The sequence below is a fragment of the Zalophus californianus genome, chromosome 14 (assembly GCF_009762305.2).
Source record: "Zalophus californianus isolate mZalCal1 chromosome 14, mZalCal1.pri.v2, whole genome shotgun sequence".
In the NCBI taxonomy this organism is placed as follows: domain Eukaryota; kingdom Metazoa; phylum Chordata; class Mammalia; order Carnivora; family Otariidae; genus Zalophus; species Zalophus californianus.
In genome coordinates this window covers 79396390-79418490 of record NC_045608.1, presented here as the reverse complement: position 1 = coordinate 79418490, position 22101 = coordinate 79396390, and the positions used below count along the sequence as shown (strand labels likewise).

Here is a 22101-nt window from a genome sequence, read left to right as displayed (position 1 = left end):
TTATTGCAATCTAATCTTTGGTGATGGAGAATTGGAGGCCACATGGATATCTACTAGGAGAAATGAGAGTAAAGTGTGATAGATACATAATACAGGATATCACTCAAATTAGAAGCAATGGCTCAGCTACAGATCCAAGAACATAAGAACACGGACAGATCTTAAGAGTGTAGTGTTAGTTAACAACAACAAATAGAAACACGATGAGAAATAAAACACCATAATTTTTATTTTTTTTTTAAAGATTTTATTTATTTATTTGAGAGAGAGAATGAGAGAGAGAGAGAGCATGAGTGGGGGAGGGTCAGAGGGAGAAGCAGACTCCCTGCTGAGCAGGGAGCCCGATGCGGGACTCCAGGATCATGACCTGAGCCGAAGGCAGTCGCTTAACCAACTGAGCCACCCAGGCGCCCCAAAACACCATAATTTTTAGAGAAATAAAAATATATACATACCTCTTGATTGTGTGTGTTAATTATAAAAAGTTATGATGAAATGTCAAACCATACAACAAGACATAAAAAAAAAGAAAAAACACTCCAGGCAAAAACTGGTAATATCTGCCTAAGGTCAGTTGTTTAGTTAGTTGTTTGATGTCAATGTCAATATCTGGGTTTTGAGAATGCATGATAGGTGAGATGTTACCATTGGGTGAAGCTTACATGGGACCTCTCTACTATTTGTTTTTTGTTTTCATTTATGTTTTTTAATTTGGGGAAGGGAGGGGCACAGGGAGAGACAGAGAATCTTAAGCAGGCTCCATGCCCAGCACAGAGCCCAACATGGGACTCCATCCCACGACCATGACCTGAGCTGAAATCGACAGTCGGATGCTTAACTGACTGAGTCATCCAGGCACCAATCTCCACTATGTTTTGTTTTTTTTTTTTTGGATATCATCTAGTGTGTGTGATAAAATGTACATAACTAAATTTTGCTATTTTGATCATTTCTAAGAGCACAGTTCAGTGGTATTAAGTACTTTCACATTGTTGTATAACCATCACCACTATCCTTCTCAGAACAGCTTCGTCCTCTCAAGCTGACACTTTATACCCATTAAATAATAACTCTCCATCCCCCCCACCCCCCAGCCCCTGTTAACCACTCTTCTACTTTCTGTCTCTCTGAATTTGACTACTCAAAGCACCTCATTTAAGTGGAATTACATAATATTTGTCCTTTGGTGTTTGGTTTACTTCACTTAGCATAACATCTTCAAAGTTCACCCATGTTACAGAATGGATCAAAATTTCATTCCTTATTCCATTGTAGGCATAAACCACATTTTTTAAAAATCCATATTCATCTGTTGGTGGACACTTTGGTTGTTTCCACTTTTTGGCTACTGTGAATAATGCTATGAACATTGGCATACAAGTATCTGAGTCCCTGCTTTCCCAATTCTTTTGGGTATATACCTAGGAGTGGCATTGCTTGATCAGATGGTAATTTTATGTTTGACTTTTTGAGGAACTACCAAACCATTTTCCAGCAGTGTGGCTGCACCATTTTATTCCCCTACCAGCAATATGGAAGTTTTCCAATTCCTCTACATCTTTACCAACACTTGTTTGTTTAGGTTTGGTTTGGTTTTTGGTCTGTTTTAAATAATAGCCATCCTGCTGGGTGTGAAATGGTATCTCTTTGTGATTTTGATATTTCTCTAATGAGCAATGATGTTGAACATCTTTTCATATGCCTCTCTGTACTATTTTTTTTTCGAACTTATTTATTTATATGTTTATTTATTTTAGAAAGAGAGAGAGCATGAGGGGTGGGGAGAGGACCAGAGGGGAAGGGAGAAGAAGGGGGAAAGAACCTCAGGCAGACTCCATGCTGAGCTGGAGCCTGTCATGGGGCTCACTCTCACTACCCTGACATCATGACCTGAGAAAAAACCAAGAGTTGGACACTTAACTGACTGAGCACCCAGGTGCCTCTGTACTATTTTTCTTTTCTTTCTTTTTTTTTTTTTTTTAAGATTTTTACTTATTTATTTGAGAGAGAGAGAAAATGAGAGATAGAAAGCACGAGAGGGAAGAGGGTCAGAGGGAGAAGCAGACTCCCCGCCGAGCAGGGAGCCCGATGCAGGACTCGATCCCGGGACTCCAGGATCATGACCTGAGCCGAAGGCAGTCGCTTAACCAACTGAGCCACCCAGGCGCCCTGTACTATTTTTCTTATTACAACATCTTATGTGTCTATAATTGTTTCAAAATGAAATTAAGGGGCGCCTGGGTGGCTCAGTTGTTAAACGTCTGCCTTCGGCTCAGGTCATGGTCCCAGGGTCCTGGGATCGAGCCCCGCATAGGGCTCCCTGCTCTGCTGGAAGCCTGCTTCTCCCTCTCCCACTCCCCCTGCTTGTGTTCCCTCTCTCGCTGTGTCTCTCTCTGTCAAATAAATAAATAAAATCTTTAAAACAAAATGAAATTAAAAGCCCATGTTTGTCGTATAGAGATCTATCTATCCATATATTCATGTATATCACAAAATAATACCATCTTGCAAGAACACATACAAATAAAAAGATACACAATAAACAGATGAGAATGGTTGCCTATCAGCAGAAGTGAATGGAGTTTGGAGATAAAGAGAATAAATAAAGCAACAAGAGGGCCATGGAGAGGACAAAGATGATAATGTGCCATGAACTGAGGTGCATAATTAACTCAGAACTTTGCACAGTAAATTCAAAAAGAAAAATAAAAAGGGAAGGCAGAGAAAACCCATTTTTAAGCCCACGTCATTTCTGGTCCTGCCTTCTTCTTCCCTACAGTGTTCGCTGCAGTTTGGAAGACTGGTTTGTCTTCCTTAACCGTCAGGCCTCCTTCCCATCGGCCCTTTCCTTGCCCCGCCTCCCCCCCTCAGGCCTGCAAAGAAATCCAAGCTGGGGAGATGGGGTGGGTCGGTCTCTGTGGTCAAGAGAAGCGTTGGCAAGAAGCAGCAGACACGTGGCTCCCCTTCCCACAATCAGCTAGCTCTGTGGATTTGGGCCTCAGCTTCCTCTTCAGGAAAGAGCGGGAATCCATCTTCTCCAGGGTCCCTTCGAGCTGTCACATTATCTGACATTGAAAGTCATGATGCACCCTTACCTTCATCAACTCTCCCTGGGCCAGCAGAACACCCAGGCCCCGGAACATTGCGGCCACAGTTAGTAATGTGAAGTGCTGGTAGGAACCACCCCTGTTTGCAGGTGGTCAGAGTGGACAGGTTGTTCTTTAAAAAGGTGACCTCAATCAGTCTAAAACCCGGGGAGGAAACCAGGGGAGGTTAATTTTTCTCAGCAAGCTGCCACCCAGATAGCGTCAACTCTCTTTGGCATTTCAGGCTTTCCAGTGCCAGTTGAGACCAGTTGGTAGAGAAGGAGGGAATTTATTAGAGGGTGTTGTCAATTTTTAAAAATCCAAACAAAACTCAGGGAAGGCTGAGCCAAAGGTTGTAGGTTGGGGCTCAGGAGGTGAAAGACCTGTTTGTTTTAACTCCATTTAAATAGTTGGCTTCTTTTAAATAAATAGCACCAATAGCACTTGCCAGAAATCAACATTAATAGCACATATGTGTGAGTCTCAGCCCGAAGTGCTGTAGTGGATGGCTGACAACCCATCCAAGAGCAGTTTCCCTCACCAGGATGCGTGAGGGAAGGCTGATCTCCATTATTTACACTACAGCGGGGATACTTACTGTTCTGTTTTGCTTAGGAAATAAGGAGCTGGTAATCTTTTAATTAAACAACTTGGATTGTTTTTTTTGGGGGGGGAACTACTGCACCATGGAGGCAGCTTTGAGGAGAGGGGATGACAGAGGGACCTCTGCAGGGCAGCTCCCCGGCCTACCGGGAAGCTCAGGCCTCGGGCTTGCAGAGCCTACTTCTCCGAACCTACAAAACGACTTGACTCCAAAGTCACCTCGATGAAAGTCAATTTGCTCTGGAGGAAACAAATTCAGAGATTAGAGGCTCAAGTTCTCATGGAAATTTACAGGTGATAAATGCCCCACAGGAGGGCACCCTTTTTCTTTCTTAGCATCAACGCTCAAGATTCAGAATAACAAACAAGCAACATTAGCGGGAGGGGAAAATAAATAAATTAAGGAATTCAAACTGCATTTCCCAATTTACTTTAGAGAGCTGGTTTTCAGTATATAAATCAGCACTTGTTGGAGTTTTTGCCATTTAAAAAATGGCAAAAACAAAATGTAGGGGAAAAAAAGAAAAGTATTTGAAAAAGGAAACCTATTACGTATGTGTTGCTTTGAACTAATCTCAAGGCAACAGCCTCTAATGCTACTAGAAAACATAAAATGGGCATATGTGAGAGTATATTTAAGCAAGAGTAGAACAAAACTACTGTTTGTTTACAGTAACCTGAAGTAAATCCTACATAGGCTGGCGCACGAGGGGATGACCCGAGAACTAAATTGGCTGGAATTTGCACCCAATTGGACCCTACAGTTTAAAAAAGTGTAGGAAGTCAGGCAGGCACAGAGGCCTTTAGAAGACTTTATGTTGCCCTCCCCACGCCAGCAGAGATGCCACATGCCACTGGGCTAGATGCAAAGAACCGAGTAGGGCAGGCGGCCCACAAGCGTGTGCAATGCACACACATGCATGCACACAGGCGCACACATGCATGCACACACAGGCGCACACGGCTGACCACTGCTTGGCATGGCTCCGCTGGCGCTACGTCCACCCCGGGGAAGTTCCTCCAGCATTCTGTGTGATTTCTCCATGAAAAAGAGTGCTGGTTATCACTAGGAGAGAGCCCCAGAGTTGCTCAGGTGGGATCAAAGCCTCCAGGGTCCTATGCTCTTAGAACACAGGTTCTGGAAGCTGTTCTTGTAACTCCCAGAAGCCAAGGGAGGAAAGTCTGTGGTTTCATGGTTTGGGAGGGGCTGCATCCTTGAGTCCCTCTAGGAAATGCATGGTGTTAGCATATCACCATTCTGGAAATCATGCTGCGAAGAATCCTGTTTAACTTGGAGATGGTTTTTAAGATAGCCTTTCAGGAAATAGCAGTTTGCAAAATGCTGTTGGGCAGTCAGGGATGGGAGGGTTTCCTGCATTTGAGAATGTAACTCCTCCCTAAAAAATGTCCAGGTGAGCACCCAGAAGGAACCCCGCCCTCCTCCTCCTCCCTCCCATCTGGGTGAGGAAGCTGCACAGAACCAGAAGGGGTCCCAGGAGACAGAATCACCTACTGAGTTATTCCTTTCTAATGGTCTTGAGTAATGTCAACTGCCCACTTGAGACAATAGGTGCCTGGAGAAGCCGGAACACCCACCTTTTTGTTCAGCCCCTGACTGGGTGACTGTGCAATTTTGAGTCTGGAATCTTTGTCAGAAGGAGAGGAGGGGCAGGTAAGAGTTCCCCTGGAGGCTGCCGACTCTTCCTGGTTTGTGCAAGATCCTTCCAGTCTCAGCGGGGGTGGGGGGGGGTTTCCCATTTCCGGACTCCCCTCGGTCCTAGGCCATCGTGGACAAACCTAGACATTTGGCCACCTTAGCTCTCTCTGGAAAAATCTAGTTTTGAAAAGAAAATAAGAGCTAGAGGTTCTGCTCCGGGGGCTATAAAAGATTGCCTTTATCTTGGTAATTCGCTCTCTGCTTATTTTTGTTACCTCTTATCTGTTTCCTGGTAGTAAAGCTCTTAGAAAGAAAATGGATTGTGGGCGGGTGTGCTGGGGCTGCGTAGGGTGTGGTGGCTGGGACACCGGGCTCACTCTGCAGCTGGCTCTGAGGAGAGGGAAAGCTCTCAGGCTGGAGTGGCTGATGGCAGCTGCCAGTGGGGGGAACGAACCGGGCGCTAAAGCTGCTGAGGGGGGTGCGGGGGGCAGGTGGCTAAGTGGCCCGAGAGTGGGCAACCCTTCCCTAGGGGCAGGCCCTCCTGGCGGGGCTGCAGCGCCGCTGGTCTGCTGGCCTTTCACTCCTCCCTCCACAGCAGACGTCTTCCCCATTGTGCACGTGGGTGCATTAATCCCACGCTTTGCCTCGTGTCCAGAAGGGAGCGAGGCCCGGAGCCAAAACATTACAGTTTGTCTTCAGCTCTTACACTGCACTTCCTTCCTTCCTTCCCTCCCTCCCTCCCTCCCTCCCTTCCTCCCTTCCTCCCTTCCTTCCTTCCTTCCTTCTTCTCTCTCCTTCCTTCCTTCCTCTTTCCTCCCCCCCCCTTCCTACCTTGCGTTGCATCATCTTTATTTCCCTTTCTTTTCAGGGCTCGATTTTAAGAGTCGCGCCACCTTACAACTTGGTGCCGCTACTGCCCCCTTGTGTTTCATCGGTGGAAGAACTCAGTCCCAGGGTTGTCCACACACCTGGGGAGAACCAAAGACCCTGGCATGCACAGAGCTGTGAACTGAGCTGAAAGGCTGTTGACTGCATAGTGTTGGCAAAGAACATACATGCCCACTGGGGCGACATTTCGGGTGGTGTGGCCCGACCGGCCTCCAGGAAGCCATACAACTAGAGCTAACTGAAGAATTCCCTGAGAGAACACACCTAGATCTTGTCTAGCTACAACGAGCTTGTGTGGGTCCTTGTCGTGAGCTCTGGTACACACACAGGGCAGGACTATATCTGTCTTGTTTGACATGGTACTTTAATGCTTAGCACAGCACTCGGCCCATATTTGTTGGGAGATATGGGAGTCAGATTCATATCACAATTATATGCATATCATAATTATATATGCACGTATAACAATATTTATTACATTTTTTACTATGTGCTAGAAACTGTTCTAGTCCTTTATAGGTGTATTTTCTATATTTGTCACAAACACCTTCTCAATTATTACCCCTTTGGGGCGCCTGGGTGGCTCGGTCGGATAAGCATCTGCCTTTCACTCAGGTCATGATCCCAGGGTCCTGGTCTGCTTCTCCCTCTGCCCCTTGCCCACCCCCCCCCCCCCCGGCTCATGCTTGAGCATGCTCTCTCTCTCTGAAATAAATAAAATCTTTAAAAATAAATAAATAAATTATTACCCCTATCTTATAAGTGAGGAAACAAAAGCATAGGATTGGCAACTTGGCAAAACGAAGTGGCAGAGTCAGGATTTGAATCCAGGCTGTCTGGTTCCAGAGCATTCTTATGGACGCTTACGTTACGTGTCTCCCGTTTATATGCATCGACATTTCATCGTAGTACAAGGGCATCTGCTGTTAGCCCAATAAAATGCATTTGTTGATCCAGAAAAATGATACATTATGGTATCATTTTTTGAGTACTTGAGTACTCAGAACGATTCCAGGATTCCTTAATATTCTTAACTACTAAACACTCCCATCAAATGGTGTGTACATATATGGCAAAGGGGAAGGTTTTGAAAAGTATTAATGTGCATTTCTCTTTTGCCTTTCTGAATGCCAGGCTTTGTCTTAGTTAGCCCCAAGTATCAACTTGCCTTGGCTCAAGGGAGGGGGAGTGTATGGGACAGGGAGATTCAGCACATTAGAGTGTGAACACAGGAAAGATGAGATAGCATTCAGCCCCTGACATGCAAATGAGAATGAAAATATTTTTTCCAACTCATACCACCTGCACTCCCCTCTCCTCTCTCACATAGCCCAATCCTGATAACTCCGTGCAGAGCTCCTTCTACTAAGGAGGGTAGACATGATATGATAGTGAGAACTGAGATTCATAGAAGGGGGCAAAGCCTGATTCTTCCGGCCCCAGGGTATGTAGAGAAGAGATCTGCAGAGGGAGGTAGGAGACCCAAAATGGGTTGCATATGCCCAGATTTTTGCCTCATTTCGCTTTGGCTCAAGTAAGGAGAGAAAAAAGCCAAAGGCAGAGGAAGCGCTCTGTCAAAACAAGACGCTCATTAGCGCCCTGAAAATCTCTCTGGATCAATTCTCAGACCTGCCCAGCTCACCCTGAATGGCAGTCCTGTCGGTTACGCTAGGGAGGGAGGCTCTGGATGGAACTACCTTAGGTTGCCCAGGATCCCGGCTTCAGATGCTGAGCTGAGAGCAGTGGACATTCCCCGGGGCCACACACACAGGTAGGACATCAAGCGCTGAGACTGGGGCTCTGGAGCAGGGGCCACGGGGATTGCAAACTGGCTGTAGGAAAGGCCAGAGGTCTACAGCTGCGAGCGTTGAGTGAATTTGGGCGTTGGTAAGCCTGAAAGTACTACCAGAGCAGTGCTCACGCCAGAAAAGAGCAGATCATCAACTACATGAGTCACAGAATGCTGGCAGAGCCTTCACATTTCCCCTAAACATCCAGTTGTCTACAGCGGATCAACTGGAGGAAACTGAAGCTATCTGAGAGCTGAACACCTTTATCTAAATGATACTGGATGCTTCCTAAAGCCTCGTGTGTATTATCAGACTGGATTTAGTTTTAAACCAGTTTGGACATGTAGCTAAAATTTTTTGAATCATGAAATTTGTGGGAGGCCAGATTACTTGTGACCGGAAGGAAGGTGTACATCTCCCTACTTGCAGGTTAAATTTTGCAATCCCAATAAAATATATATACCTAGGCAAGAACATAAAGGACCGTGCCTATATTGATTCTTCTGTTTTCATTCTGAGTTGCGTCTTTGTCTCAATTATTTGCTTTGCTAGCGGCCCCTGCTTCCTGAAGGCAGTAGCCGTCTAGCCTAAAGTGGATGTGGTAAGAGGCCACTGGATTGACAGAAGAGGCCGAGTAATGACCATGCCCTTTGGCACAAAGATTATTTTGTGCTAAAGACAACTGAGACCCAGCAAAAAAAGTTCTATACTGCCAACTCCTAACTGCCTAAAAATAAAGTATAAATTTCCTCTTTTGTAAAGGTGCTTCCAGACCTACTCTCAAAGACAACCCTTACCACCTGAGAGACTCCATGTGCCTAACAAGACAAGCCTCATTTACCATCTATTTCCTCCCCTTCTCATAACTTGTTCTCCCCCCACCTTTCCAGAAGCCTAAACCCCTTTTCCTTTGTTCAGCCTAAGATGCTATATAAACCTAATCTGACTGCTGCCTTGCATCTCATTTCTTGGTGAAATTCTTGTGTGTACATACGTAATTAATTTTTTTTCTGGTTAATCTGTCTTTTATGGGTATGATCTGTGGACCCAGCCAATGAAAAAGGTTTTTCCTCTACTACAGCCCCATCTCTCAGCCCTGGCAACCACTGTTCTACTTTCTGTCTCTACAGATTTACCTATTCTGGTCTTTTCAGCTACATGGAATCATGTGATGTGTGACCTTTTGTTTTGTTTTGTTTTAAGATTTTATTTATTTATTTGACAGAGAGAGACAGTGAGAGAGGGAACACAAGCAGGGGAAGCAGGAGAGGAAGAAGCAGGCTTCCCGCCGAGCAGGGAGCCCGATGCGGGGCTCGATCCCAGGACCCCGGGATCATGACCTGAGCTGAAGGCAGACGCTTAACCGACTAAGCCACCCAGGCGTCCTTGATATGTGACCTTTTGTGACTGGCTTCTTTCACTTAGCATATTTTCAAGACTCATCCATGTTGTAGCATGGGTCAGTGCTTCGTTCCTTTCTTTGGCTAAATAACAGTCCGTTGTATGGATGGACCATATCTTGTTCATCCATCCATCGATCAATGGACATTTGTGTGGCTTTTACTTTTTGGCTATTATCAATAGTGCCACTGTGAGCATTTGTGTACAAGTTTTTGCGTGGACATATTTAATCTTGAGTATATATCTGGAAGTGGAGATGCAAGGTCATTTGAACACTTCTCATTTCACTTTTTTGGACCCACCAAACTGTTTTCCAAGTGGCCGTTCCACTGCACATTCTCACTGGTGGTGCATGAGGTTTTCTAATTTCTCCACATCCTCATCAACATTTGTTATTGTCCTTCTTTCTCGTGACAGCCATCCTCGTGGATGTGAGCAATATCTCACTGTGTCACATATCTTTTTTTTTTACGATTTTATTTATTTATTTATTTGACAGAGAGAGAGAGAGAGAGAGAGAGAGAGACAGCAAGAGAGGGAACACAAGCAGGGGGAGTGGGAGAGGGAGAAGCAGGCTTCCCGCCGAGCAGGGAGCCCGACGCGGGGCTCCATCCCAGGACCCCGGGATCATGACCTGAGCCGAAGGCAGACGCTTAATGACTGAGCCACCCAGGTGCCCCTGTCACATATTTTTTTGAAGGTTTCTAATAACTAACCTTTTGGGGAGTTTGCAGACATTTCTATAAGGTTCTTCTTAGCCTTGCTTCATGATCCCTTTTTTTCTTTTAGTTTAGTTTACTGCTATATCATTCATGTAAAATAAACACCTCTATTTAGACTTTTTTGGGAAAGTGACTAATCATATGACCCTATATATGAAGTAATTTTAATTGCTTGATAGAGAGAGCTATTTATCTTGAAGGCCCCTAAGTAAAGTTACCACAGGTCTCTAGGGATTTCCTCGCTAGTGGCATGGGGTAATTTTTGTGTCCTGTCACACTCTGTATGACAGATGTGTGACCAAACCTTACTCTGTTAATAACTTTACTTTTTAATTGAACTTTTACCCGTCACGGGCGGAGGGGCAGGGTATATGGCTGGTTCTGAGTTAATTACAACTGCCATTATTTTTTATTTGCAGTGGCTGAGCAAGCAGTAAAACAGCAAGTTAAGTCACATTTGCAATGGGACCACGACTCAATTAGTGTTTTTGAATAATACGCAACAGTAATTAAGGTCATGGCCATTGCAGCAGCAACATTATGTGGTACCCTGGCTCTGGCAAAGGCTAGTTTGCAATCTGTCTCCAGGGAGGGGGTTGAAGGGAGACAGAATAAACCAGGCGGAGGTTCTCTCCTTCAGGATTCTTGCAAACTGGGAGTAGAAATTCTTGAGAAGATCTTAAGTAATTTTTCCACACCCCAGTTTATCAACTTCCATTTCAGAAGCTCAAAATTCAACATTAATGTCATAGGTGCTACAAGGTAATATTTTCAGTCCAGTTAACAGTGGCTCTGAAAAGCCAGGCTCCTGAGACTGAAAACCATAGGCAAGCTTTAACATATACCTGGATACCAGGGTGGGCAGGGGGAAATTAATAGCGCTTTCAAATTGGCTTTGCAAACCTAAGCCTATAAAATTCTTTCTAGGCTAAGAGAGAACGTGCCCTTCTTCAGGATGAGAAGATTGAGGCCCAGCATGGTCATGTGACTTGGATGTGCTCTCTCCATGAGAGGTCCTGGGTGAGGTGTCTGGTTCTTATTTTAAATTTTAGCTGCTGTACTACCATCTTCAGAGCTGCAGCTACTTTGACGATATGGGCCCTTGCCTCTAGCCTGATATTTTATACTCGTGGTAGAACATCTCTCTACGGAATCTAATCCAAAGGGCGAGACATTACGAACGTTCGGATCAAGAAGGGCTACAAGAAATTCGCCCAAACTGATGGTCGGAGAGCTATTAAAATGGACATCAAACCATCCTTGAAAGTGAAATCACTAGATGAGAGACACTAGGTTGAGGGATGGACTGTGTCTGAGGGTCGACCTCTTTCTCCCACACACCTGCCTCCTCACAGATCTGGTCATCCAGAAACACAGTGCTCGTCCTCACTGGACCACTGGGGGCCGTACAGTTGTTTCCCTAAGTGTGCTTCTCCGGGCCATTTGGAGATACGTCCTCCCCAATTTGCAGTGATTCTGTCTGGAATCACTAGGCCACTGAAAAGGTTTTGTGCCTCCTCAAAATTCGTATGTTGAAATCCAAACCCCAAAGATGATGGTACCAGAAGGTGGGGCCTTTGGTGGTGCTTAGGTCATAAGGGTGGAACCTCATGAACGGGATGAGTGCCCTTATAAAAGAGGCTCCTGAGAGATCACTCACCCCTTTCGCCGTGTGAGGGCACAGCAAGATGTTGGCTAGGAACCAGGAAGAGGGCTCTCACAAGAGCATAACTACACTGGCACCCTGACTTTAGACTTCCCGGCCTCTAGAACTGTGAGAAGTAAACTTCTGTTGTTTATAAGCTGCCCAGTCTGCGGTATTTTGTTATAGAAGCCCAAATGGACTAAGAATTAGTACAGGTGTATGCTATAGGAATCGAGAGGAAGGTCAGGGAAGGCTCGATGGGGTGGTATTTGAGTTCGGAGAGTGAGCCAAGGTGGTTGGAGATGGTATTAAATCCCACTGTAAAGATTTTGAGGCATTAAGAAATTCCAAGCAAGAAAGGAACATGCAGAGAGTGTTGGGAGTAGAGAAGCCATGGAGGCTACAGAGAAATATGGAGCAGCTGCAGGAAAGGCACAGGTAGACTCCAAATGGCAGAAAGAAGTTGAAAGACGGTCTAGGTGTACTCAGCCTAGATAATTTTTTTTAAGATTTTATCTTTAAGTAATCTCCACACCCAATGTGGGGCTTAAACTCACAGCCCTGAGATCAAGAGCAGCGTATTCCATCAGCCGAGCCAGCCAGGTACCTGTCAGCTTGGTTAATTTTTTAAAGAAACGTGTACTTGCACTTACCCTTCCTTTGTATCTTCCTAGAGTTTAAAAGATGATTGCTCTTTTGACTTTCAGGACTCCTACTTTCTAATTTGATGTTAGAAATCATTCAGGATGGAGTGGCTTTATAATTACTGAAAGAAAGGTCACAAGTGTTTTTGCACTGTGGGCTTGAAGGTGGGAGGTTGAAATTAATTTTCGTATGTTTTTTTGGAGACGGAAAGATTTCCCTATGGAGGGTAGTGGACTATTCCACCACAAAATATGCCACTTTTTTTTTAAAGATTTTATTTATTTATTTGAGAGAGAGAGAGAGAGAGAATGAGAGATAGAAAGCACGAGAGGGAAGAGGGTCAGAGGGAGAAGCAGACTCCCTGCTGAAAATATGCGTCTTTGACAGGAGGATTGTTTTGAGCTGAAGGCAATTGAGAAGAAGTAGATATAAGAAAAGTTCTCCATCCTCCCCCTATTTGCCTAAAAGCAGGACATAAGGTTATAAAGGTGTCCTCCCTCCCCTCTTTGCCAGAAAGGACAAAAGATAATCACCAGAGACAACCTTAGACGTTCATCAGGCGGGAAAGGGCACCAGAAGAATCCTCACGGCAAACTTGACTAACCAGCCCTGATCTTCCATTGGTTTCCCCAGGTATTTGCCTTTCCACACTTTCTGCCACACTAGAAACTCACAGTCCTTCTTTGTCACTTCTTTAAAAACGTATTATTCTTTTGTTAAGATGCTATATAAGCCCACATTCTAGCCACCCCTTTGATTTACTCACCTCTGGGTACTTCCAAGTGTATGCATGATGTACATGTTGATGAACTTCTGCTTTTCTTTTGTCAGTCTGGTTTGCAGGACCCCTGGTCAATACAGCTAAGATGGGCAGAAGGAAAAGATGTTTCCCCCTTTCCTATACCTGGCTTCTCACAGGGGATTTCTTTCTTATGGAAAACCATTGCTCCGCATTCTCCTAGAGACCCTACTGTCTTCCACTGTAACCGTAAGTTCCACTGTAAGTTGTTTGGGTTTTGTTTTGGTTTTTGAGCGATAGTAAAGCAAAGTTTATTCAGCGATCCTATAAACCTTCCAAGGAGGAAGGGGACCTGGGAAGGTTACCCTGTAACAGTTATTTTTGATCAATGGAGGTTAAGTGGACAAGTATATTAGTCTGCTCAGGCTGCCATAATAAGATACCATACATGGGGCGGGGGCGGGGTGTGGTGGCTTAAACAACTGTAATATATTGTCTCACAGTTCTGGAGGCTTGAAGTCTAAGATCGAGGTGCTTTCAGGGTTGATTTCTGGTGAAAATGCTCTTCCTGGCTTGCAGATGGCTACCTTTTCATCGTCTTCACAGGGTCTTTCCTCTGTGCCTGTATGTTGTGGGGGGTGGGGGGGTGGGAAGAGAGATATCTGATATCTCTTCTTATAGGGACAGCAGCCCTATAGGATTAGGGCCCCACCCTTAAGACCTCATTTAACCTTAATTACTTCCCTAAAGTCCCTATCTCCAAATACAAAGCAGAGTGGAGATTAGGGTGTTAATGTATGGATTTTAGGGGAAACAATTCAATCCAAAACAACTCAATTTTAAGGGTCCATCAGCCCTGAGCGTCTTCAGAACCTGCCTTTGCTTATTCTAATTTTTATAATTCTTTCTAGTTGGTCCTAACCATTAATTTATAGCCCCTGAATCACTGAAGAAAGACAGAGGTGGCTCTTACCTTGGTGGTCCTTTGTGTTTCCTGGGAACACAAAATGGTGAGAGAATCCCTCTACCATCCCTGCTGTTAGGGAACACAGGCCTTAGTTAACGTTCACTGGTATCACTAAAGAAGAGGCTCTAAATGGTTTTGACTGGTCATCCTTACACATTTTTTGAGCATACGCCCCTGACATATTTATTTATTCATTCACTTACAAATTATGTACATATACTATAATACTGCTATATTATACTGCAAAATATACACAAATATTTGCAAAACAAAACACAATCAAAATCATTCTTAAGTTAAAAATAAAGATAAGTAACAGTTTGACTCATTGCTTCCCACACTTCCCTCTGGAAACCGCTGTCCTCAGTTGAGGGTATAGTAGCAAAACCAAGGATGAATTTGGAACCACTAATTTTTACATCCTGGTTCATTCTCTTATCCACTGTGTCATCTCTTCTGAGTGGCTGAGTTTCAGCAAAAGACCCAAGAGCCCGCAGTTACCTCCAACAGACTGAGATTCCTGATAAGCTTTGGTCTGTTTAGGTACCAAATACATTCGTTTTAGTGAAGGATATAAAGAATACTGTGCCTTCCAATAAGGGAGCAGGCAGGGGGAAGAGGTTGGGAAGTTATATACTATAGGAAGGGGGCCAGGGTTTTTATTTTTATTTTTTAAAGAGCTTACTTAGCATTTAAAGCCAAAGCTTACCTTTTAGTTATGAAAATTTTGCCAGAGCTCTTTGTTGTCACTGACATTAAGGACTGTTCAGAAAGGAAAGTTAAATTTTATTTACTTGCAAATGAATCCAGGTTCTGGTGAATTGAGGATGCAAACTCAGCTTGAGGTCTAGTCACTTAGATGTGAATTAAAACACCCTCCCCCGTGGTAATAGATTTTCACCTCTAAGGAACACAGGGGGAAGAAAGGAAAAAAGCCTGAGCCTCTCGGGTGAAGTGTCTATTGTTACGCTAGTGTACCATGAGCAGTTGTGAGCTATAGTTCTGTTATGGCTTCCCTTCTATCAAATTGTGGGTGCTTGTGGCTGGATCACAGGGAAGGACCCAGGTAGGTTCTTCATCTGGATTCTTAAAGAATATTTTTTAAAAAGGATAAAAATCACAATTCTCATACAGATATGAAAATGAACACATGCTGAAGATTTTATTTGACTCAAACGGGTGAGATGTTACAACCAGTTCAATGGAAAAGTTAAAAAAAAGTACCAATCTATGGAGTACAAGAATGTTAAAATGAATGTGCCGAAGCACCCTAACCTAGCTTTTACATTAGAAGGGAAGTCAATGAAACTTCTAGGGATGGGACTGAATTTGCATGTTTATAGCAAAGCATTATTTTGCATCGCTATCCGTCATATAAAATTCACAGTTGTAAAATAGCTCCCTTGGAATCATATAATCCAGACGAGTCCTCTAGAGTCTAGACAATGCATCATTTCCTATGAAAGCACAAATTTGTCCCCCATTGCTTACCTCCAGGAGCCATCATGCCTGGTCCCCCCGGGGCCGGGTAGCACAGGGGCTGCTGGGCCACTGTGTGCTCCCGGTGCCTGGTCTCCCCTCCTGTCCTGTTCTGTGGTGTCAGCTGCATACCCAACGCAGGGCACTCACACAAGGAGACACCCCCCCAGTTCCTGACAGGCATAATATTTTTACTTAGTTCCCACTACCTCTGTGATACTTGGAGAGAGATGGGAGAAGGAAGATGATGTCTGTCATTCCTTTTCTGTTTCTGTTGATGACCTCTTCCTCCTTCAGAGCTCTAAGAGGGGGCTGCAGCAAGGAAGAGAAGAATAATGGTGCAACGTTCTCTGTGATATTAGCGGTGCTGTTCTCGCTGTAAACAGGTTGTAGCATATATGTTAGGAAAGTGGTTTCATTTTAGTTAATTGATCTTTATTGCAGTTTCTACTGCATACTGGAGACATGAGTGAGGGCAATTTAATCTCTCAGAGCTTTGGTATTTGAAGCTGATAAAATGAAATGGTTGCAATAAAAATTTCAAGGTCACTTCCAGTTCTGAATATTTATGGATGTATTCCTATTGATCAAGAATCATGGATCATACATGCAACTATAGCGATTGATGTTCTTACTTTCATGGCTCTTTTCTTTATTGTTCTCATTGTTGAAAAATACTTAAAATAATTTATTTTATGAAATATTGCATAGGGTTGAATGGCACATTGGGAGAAGCTGAGCAGAAAGCAGAAGAGGGTTCATGTGCACTGTTTTTACATTGAAAAAGAGTGTCCAAATCAAAGAGCCTAATATAAAATTGGAAGGATGCTAGCTGTTAGAAGTTTGATCATTTCAACATTGCTGTCTTCTCTGCCCTTTGTCTTCTCCACCGAGTCCCCTAAATGTTTTAATGCATTGACACTAATGTATTATTTTGGATATGTTACCACCATTTTGTGGCTATCCAGAATGACGTCTTAATAGGGCGCCTGAGGGGGAGTGAGTGTGGAATTGGGGCAGCGTCCTTGCACACAGGCCTTGTGTGATGTACCTTATGAACCACTGTTTCGGTTACTTTTACTTCCTGAATAAAGGTTATTAGGTAATTAATTTAAAACACAGTAGCAGTTACCCTTTTGTAAGGGAAATTTACATTTATAAAGGAAGTCTACATTTTTAGGGGTGTCTCCCTCTCTGTATCACTGTATCAGGAAGAGAAGAATGGCTCTGAAATACAAGAGAATCTTTTTTTCTTTTTTTGTCAATAGAGAAAGCATTGATTTAAATGTGCATAACAAACCTTACCTTTGTTTGTTATGCTTTACCTCCTAACCTCCCCATAACTGACCTTCCTCTCCACCATACTTCTTTTGTCTTTAGCGGACCATGGCCTTTAAGCTGAAATTCTAAGCCACTTCTTAGAGATACTCACTTTTCTCTGGGCATCGCCTATATATACACGAATTATACATTATACAGTTTTTCTCGTGTTAGTTATAGGGGCCCCAGCCAAGAACTAAGAAAGATAGAGAGAAAATTGTTTTCCTCCCCTACACATCAACAACTCTACTAGGTTTTATGTAGCCTTTAAGCAAATCCAGACTCAAATTAGAGCATTTTGTCATGACAGTGCCTTAAGTTGACCTGTTGGCTGAGCCAGGCAAAGGACTCCAGGGTATCAAAGAAAAGGTTGCTGTTTGTTCCAACCTCAGCCCTCCTAACACAGGCAGCATTTTCTTTATTTCACACTTCTGATTCAAATTTAAACACCAGATCTCCTTAGAGCTCATGAAAACTGGCTGTCTCTGACCATTAACTCTTCAGCATTTTGTCTGTGTTCAAAATTTCATCTTAAGGGGAACTCTTCAAGTTTCACAGGACGTGATGGGGTTCATTCTTTCAACAGCTTTTTCTCACTAGTTTTCTGTTTTCCTTATGAGGAAGCTAGATTCCCGTGCTCTCATGTAATAAAGCATAAGATTTTACCTGTGGGTCTTAGAGTAAACCAGAAGCAAAATTATAATGAGAACAAATAGTTGAGAACTCACCTAAGAATTTTTTGGGGAAAAAAAACCCACTCTGAGAAAAGAGATTCTAAACAATACAAACTGACTTCCTGGAAAGAAAATTGTTAATATTTTCTTCCTCCTTTATTTTAACATTAGTGTTTTGACTGTAGATTTAGCTCATGCCGCAAAGGGCAGGACATGCTTTGATTTTGTCTAATTCAAGTCTTGTTGGGAACAGAAAATAAAATTGGCTACTAAAACGGTGTCAATATCTTAATGGATGAGAAATGAATAAGTTCTTCTTGGGCAGGTACCATGTCTTATTTATCTTTATGCCCACTAAAATGACAAGCGTGGTCATTTGTACATGGTAAATGATTGATAAAGGTTTACTGAGCTGAATTATTGAAGACAGGAGAGTCTTGGGATTAGATGTGTGCTCTTAATCTTTTGAGACAATTGTCAAGGACAACCATGAGGCCTTTTGGGGAAAGTGTACTCATTCTTATTTTTAACTGTGTTCCTGAAGGTTTGTACATGGCTATTTTCCAAAGTGGCATAAAATCCAAGGACATAGTTCATTTATCTTCTGATTTACTTAAATTAGTCTTAAGGAAAGCTTACTCAGCTTATGCCATTATTAATAGGTAAGTAATATATTTGGCAAAAAGACTTAGATACTGGGGCAGGGAGAGTTAGTTCAAACTGGTAGACTTCTAACATTTTGGTGAGTATGGAGTACTGCGAATAGTCGGCATTAGCAAGTTATAGAGTAAGTTTTAAAAATAGCCCTGTCTTGAAGTAGTGAAATGGCCAGATCAATGATTAGTTTGTTTCTATGTCTTCTATCCAGAATCATTTTTCCTTCATTAAAGTTATGGCCAGTGAATAGCTGTGCTTTCCACAAAACTGGAAACAGCAGTGTGGGAGTCATGCTTGAGTGAAGTAGATAGCAACCTAAGGTGTGTGATGTAGACTGAAATATAGTGGTCACTTCTCCATTTAGAATTTATTTTAATTGTTTTTAGGAGAGAAAAGAGATGTGAAGATTTCTCAGACAAATATGGTTTCTGGAAATACAAGTAATTGCTCCCACCAGGTGTGCTCTGGAAGTGTAGCAATAATTGCCAAGATAAATCATGAGCTGACCTTACATTTCCAGGCTGGAGTAGCCAGCCTCTATCACAGCCTCAGAGGAAAAGGAGGCTGAGGTTGAATAAGGCTATGAAAGAGCTGACCGTTGAGAATATCACCTTTGTATATAAATTTTAGGTTCTTTTTTTTTTTAATTTTATTATGTTATGTTAGTCACCATACAATACATCATTAGTTTTTGATGTGGTGATCCACGCTCCATTGTTTTCATATAACACCCAGTGCTCCACGCAGAACGTGCCCTCCTTAATACCCATCACCAGGCTAACCCATCCCCCCTCCCCCCTCCCCTTTAAAACCCTGTTTGTTTCTCAGAGTCCACAGTCTCTCATGGTTCACCTCTCCCTCCGATCTCCCCCCTTCATTTTTCCCTTCCTTCTCCTAATGTCCTCCATGCTCTTCCTTATGTTCCACAAATAAGTGAAACCATATGATAATTGACTTTCTCTGCTTGATTTATCTCACTTAGCGTAATCTCCTCCAGTCCCATCCATGTTGATGTAAAAGCTGGGTATTCATCCTTTCTGATGGCTGAGTAATATTCCGTTGTATATATGGACCACATCTTCTTTATCCATTCATCTGTTGAAGGGCATCTCGGCTCTTTCCACAGTTTGGCTATTGCGGACGTTGCTGCTATGAACATTGGGGTGCATGTGGCCCTTCTTTTCACTACATCTGTGTCTCTGGGGTAAATACCCAGTAGTGCAATTGCTGGGTCATAGGGTAGCTCTATTTTTAAATTTTTGAGGCACCTCCACACCGTTTTCCAAAGTGGCTGTACCAACTTGCATTCCCACCAACAGTGGAAGAGGGTTCCCCTTTCTCCACAACCTCTGCAACATTTGTTGTTTCTTTCCCTGTCCATTTTTGCCATTCTAACTGGTGTAAGGTGGTATCTCAATGTGGTTTTGATTTGAATTTCCCTGATGGCTAATGATGATGAACATTTTTTCATGTGTCTATTAGCTATTTCTATGTCTTCTTCAGAGAAGTGTCTTTTCATATCTTCTGCCCACTTTTTGACTTGATTATTTGTTTTTTGGGTGTTGAGTTTAAGAAGTTCTTTATAGATCTTGGATACCAGCCCTTTATCTGTAGTGTCATTTGCAAATATCTTCTCCCATTCTGTGGATTGCCTCTTTGTTTTGTTGACTGTTTCCTTTGCTGTGCAGAAGCTTTTTATCTTGATGAAGTCCCAAAAGTTCATGTTTGCTTTTGTTTCACTAGCTTTTGGAAATGTATCTTGAAAGAAGTTGCTGTGGGCGATGTCAAAGAGGTTACTGCCTATGTTCTCCTCTAGGATTTTGATGGATTCCTGTCTCACATTGAGGTCTTTCATCCAATTTGAGTTTATCTTTGTGAATGGTGTTAGAGAATGGTCGAGTTTCATTCTTCTGCATGTGGCTGTCCAATTTTCCCAGCACCATTTATTGAAGAGACTTTTTTCCATTGTATGTTTTTTCCTGCTTTGTCAAAGATTATTTGACCATAGAGTTGAGGGTTCATATCTGCGTTCTCTATTCTGTTCCATTGGTCTATATGTCTGTTTTTGTGCCAGTACCATGCTGTCTTGGTGATCACAGCTTTGTAATATAGCTTGAAATTGGGCAACGTGATGCCCCCAGCTTTGTTTTCCTTTTTCAACATTTCCTTGGCGATTCGGGGTCTTTTCTGATTCCATACAAATTTTAGGATTGTTTGTTCCAGCACTTTGAAAAATGTCATTGGAATTTTGATCAGGATGGCATTGAAGGTATAGATTGCTCTGGGTAGCATAGACATTTTAACAATGTTTATTCTTCCGGTCCATGAGCATGGAATATTTTTCCATCTTTTTGTGTCTTCTTCAATTTCTTTCATGAGTGTTCAGTAGTTCCTAGAGTATAGATCCTTTACCTCTTTGCTTAGGTTTATTCCGAGGTATCTTACGGTTTTTGGTGCTATTGTAAATGGAATCGTTTCTCTAATTTCTCTTTCTACAGTTGCGTTGTTAGTGTATAAGAAAGCAACTGATTTCTGTGCATTGATTTTGTATCCCGCCACATTACTGAATTGCTGTATGAGTTCTAGTAATTTGGGGGGTGGAGTCTTTTGGGTTTTCCACATAAAGTATCATGTCGTCTGCGAAAAGAGAGAGTTTGACTTCTTCTTTGCCAATTTGAATACCTTTAATTTATTTTTGTTGTCTGATTGCTTTTGCTAAGACTTCTAGTACTGTGTTGAACAATAGTGGCGAGAGTGGGCATCCTTGACGTGTTCCTGATCTTAAGGGAAAGCCTCTCAGCTTTTCCCCATTGAGGATGATATTCACTGTGGGTTTCTCATAGATGGATTTTAAGAACTTGAGGAATGTTCCCTCTATCCCTATACTCTGAAGAGCTTTAATCAGGAAAGGATGCTGTATTTTGTCAAATGCTTTTTCTGCATCAATTGAGAGGACCATATGGTTCTTCTCCCTCCTCTTATTAATGTGTTGTATCACATTGATTGATTTGTGAATGTTGAACCACCCTTGCATCCCGGGGATAAATCCCACTTGGTCATGGTGGATGAGCCTTTTAATGTATTTTTGGATCCTATTGGCTAGGATTTTGTTAAGGATTTTGGAATCCATATTCATCAGGGATATTGGTCTGAAATTCTCCTTTTTGATGGGGTCTTTGCCTGGTTTGGGGATTAAGGTAATGCTGGCCTCATAGAATGAGTCTGGAAGTTTTCCTTCTGTTTCTATTTTTTGAAACAGCTTCAGGAGAATAGGTATTATTTCTTCTTTGAATGTTTGGTAGAATTCCCCAGGGAATCCATCAGGCCCTGGACTCTTGTTTTTGGGGAGGTTTTTGATCACTGCTTCAATCTCGTTACTGGTTATTGGCCTATTCAGGTTGTCAATTTCTTCCTGTTTCAGTCTTGGCAGCTTACGGGTTTCCAGGAAGGCCTCCATTTCATCCAGATTGCTCAGTTTATTGGCATATAGTTGTTGATAATAACTTCTAATAATTATTTCTATTTCCTTGGTGTTGGTCGTGATCTCTCCCCTTTCATTCATAATTTTATTAATTTGGGTCCTTTCTCTTTTCTTTTGGATAAGTCTGGCCAGTGGTTTATCGATCTTATTAATTCTTTCAGAGAACCAACTTTTAGTTTCATTGATCTGATCTACTGTGTTTCTGGTTCCTAATTCATTGATCTCTGCTTTAATTTTAATTATTTCTCTTCTAATGCGTGGCTTAGGCATCGTTTGTTGCTTTTTCTCTAGTTCTTTAGGGTGTAGAGTTAGTTGGTGAATTCGGGATTTTTCTATTTTTTTGACTG

At 42.8% G+C, this 22101-nt stretch overlaps 1 long non-coding RNA gene across 1 annotated transcript in view; it reads left to right on the top strand.

Moving 5' to 3' along the window:
- The first annotated feature begins 5178 nt into the window (after window positions 1-5178).
- LOC113912927 overlaps window positions 5179-22101 on the top strand; it is a 36923-nt gene continuing 20000 nt past the window's right edge. Inside the window, exons 1-4 of the long non-coding RNA XR_003517039.1 lie at window positions 5179-5361; window positions 11075-11167; window positions 12951-13070; window positions 13269-13425. This is a non-coding gene — a long non-coding RNA (uncharacterized LOC113912927). The remainder of the gene's footprint in view (window positions 5362-11074; window positions 11168-12950; window positions 13071-13268; window positions 13426-22101) is intronic.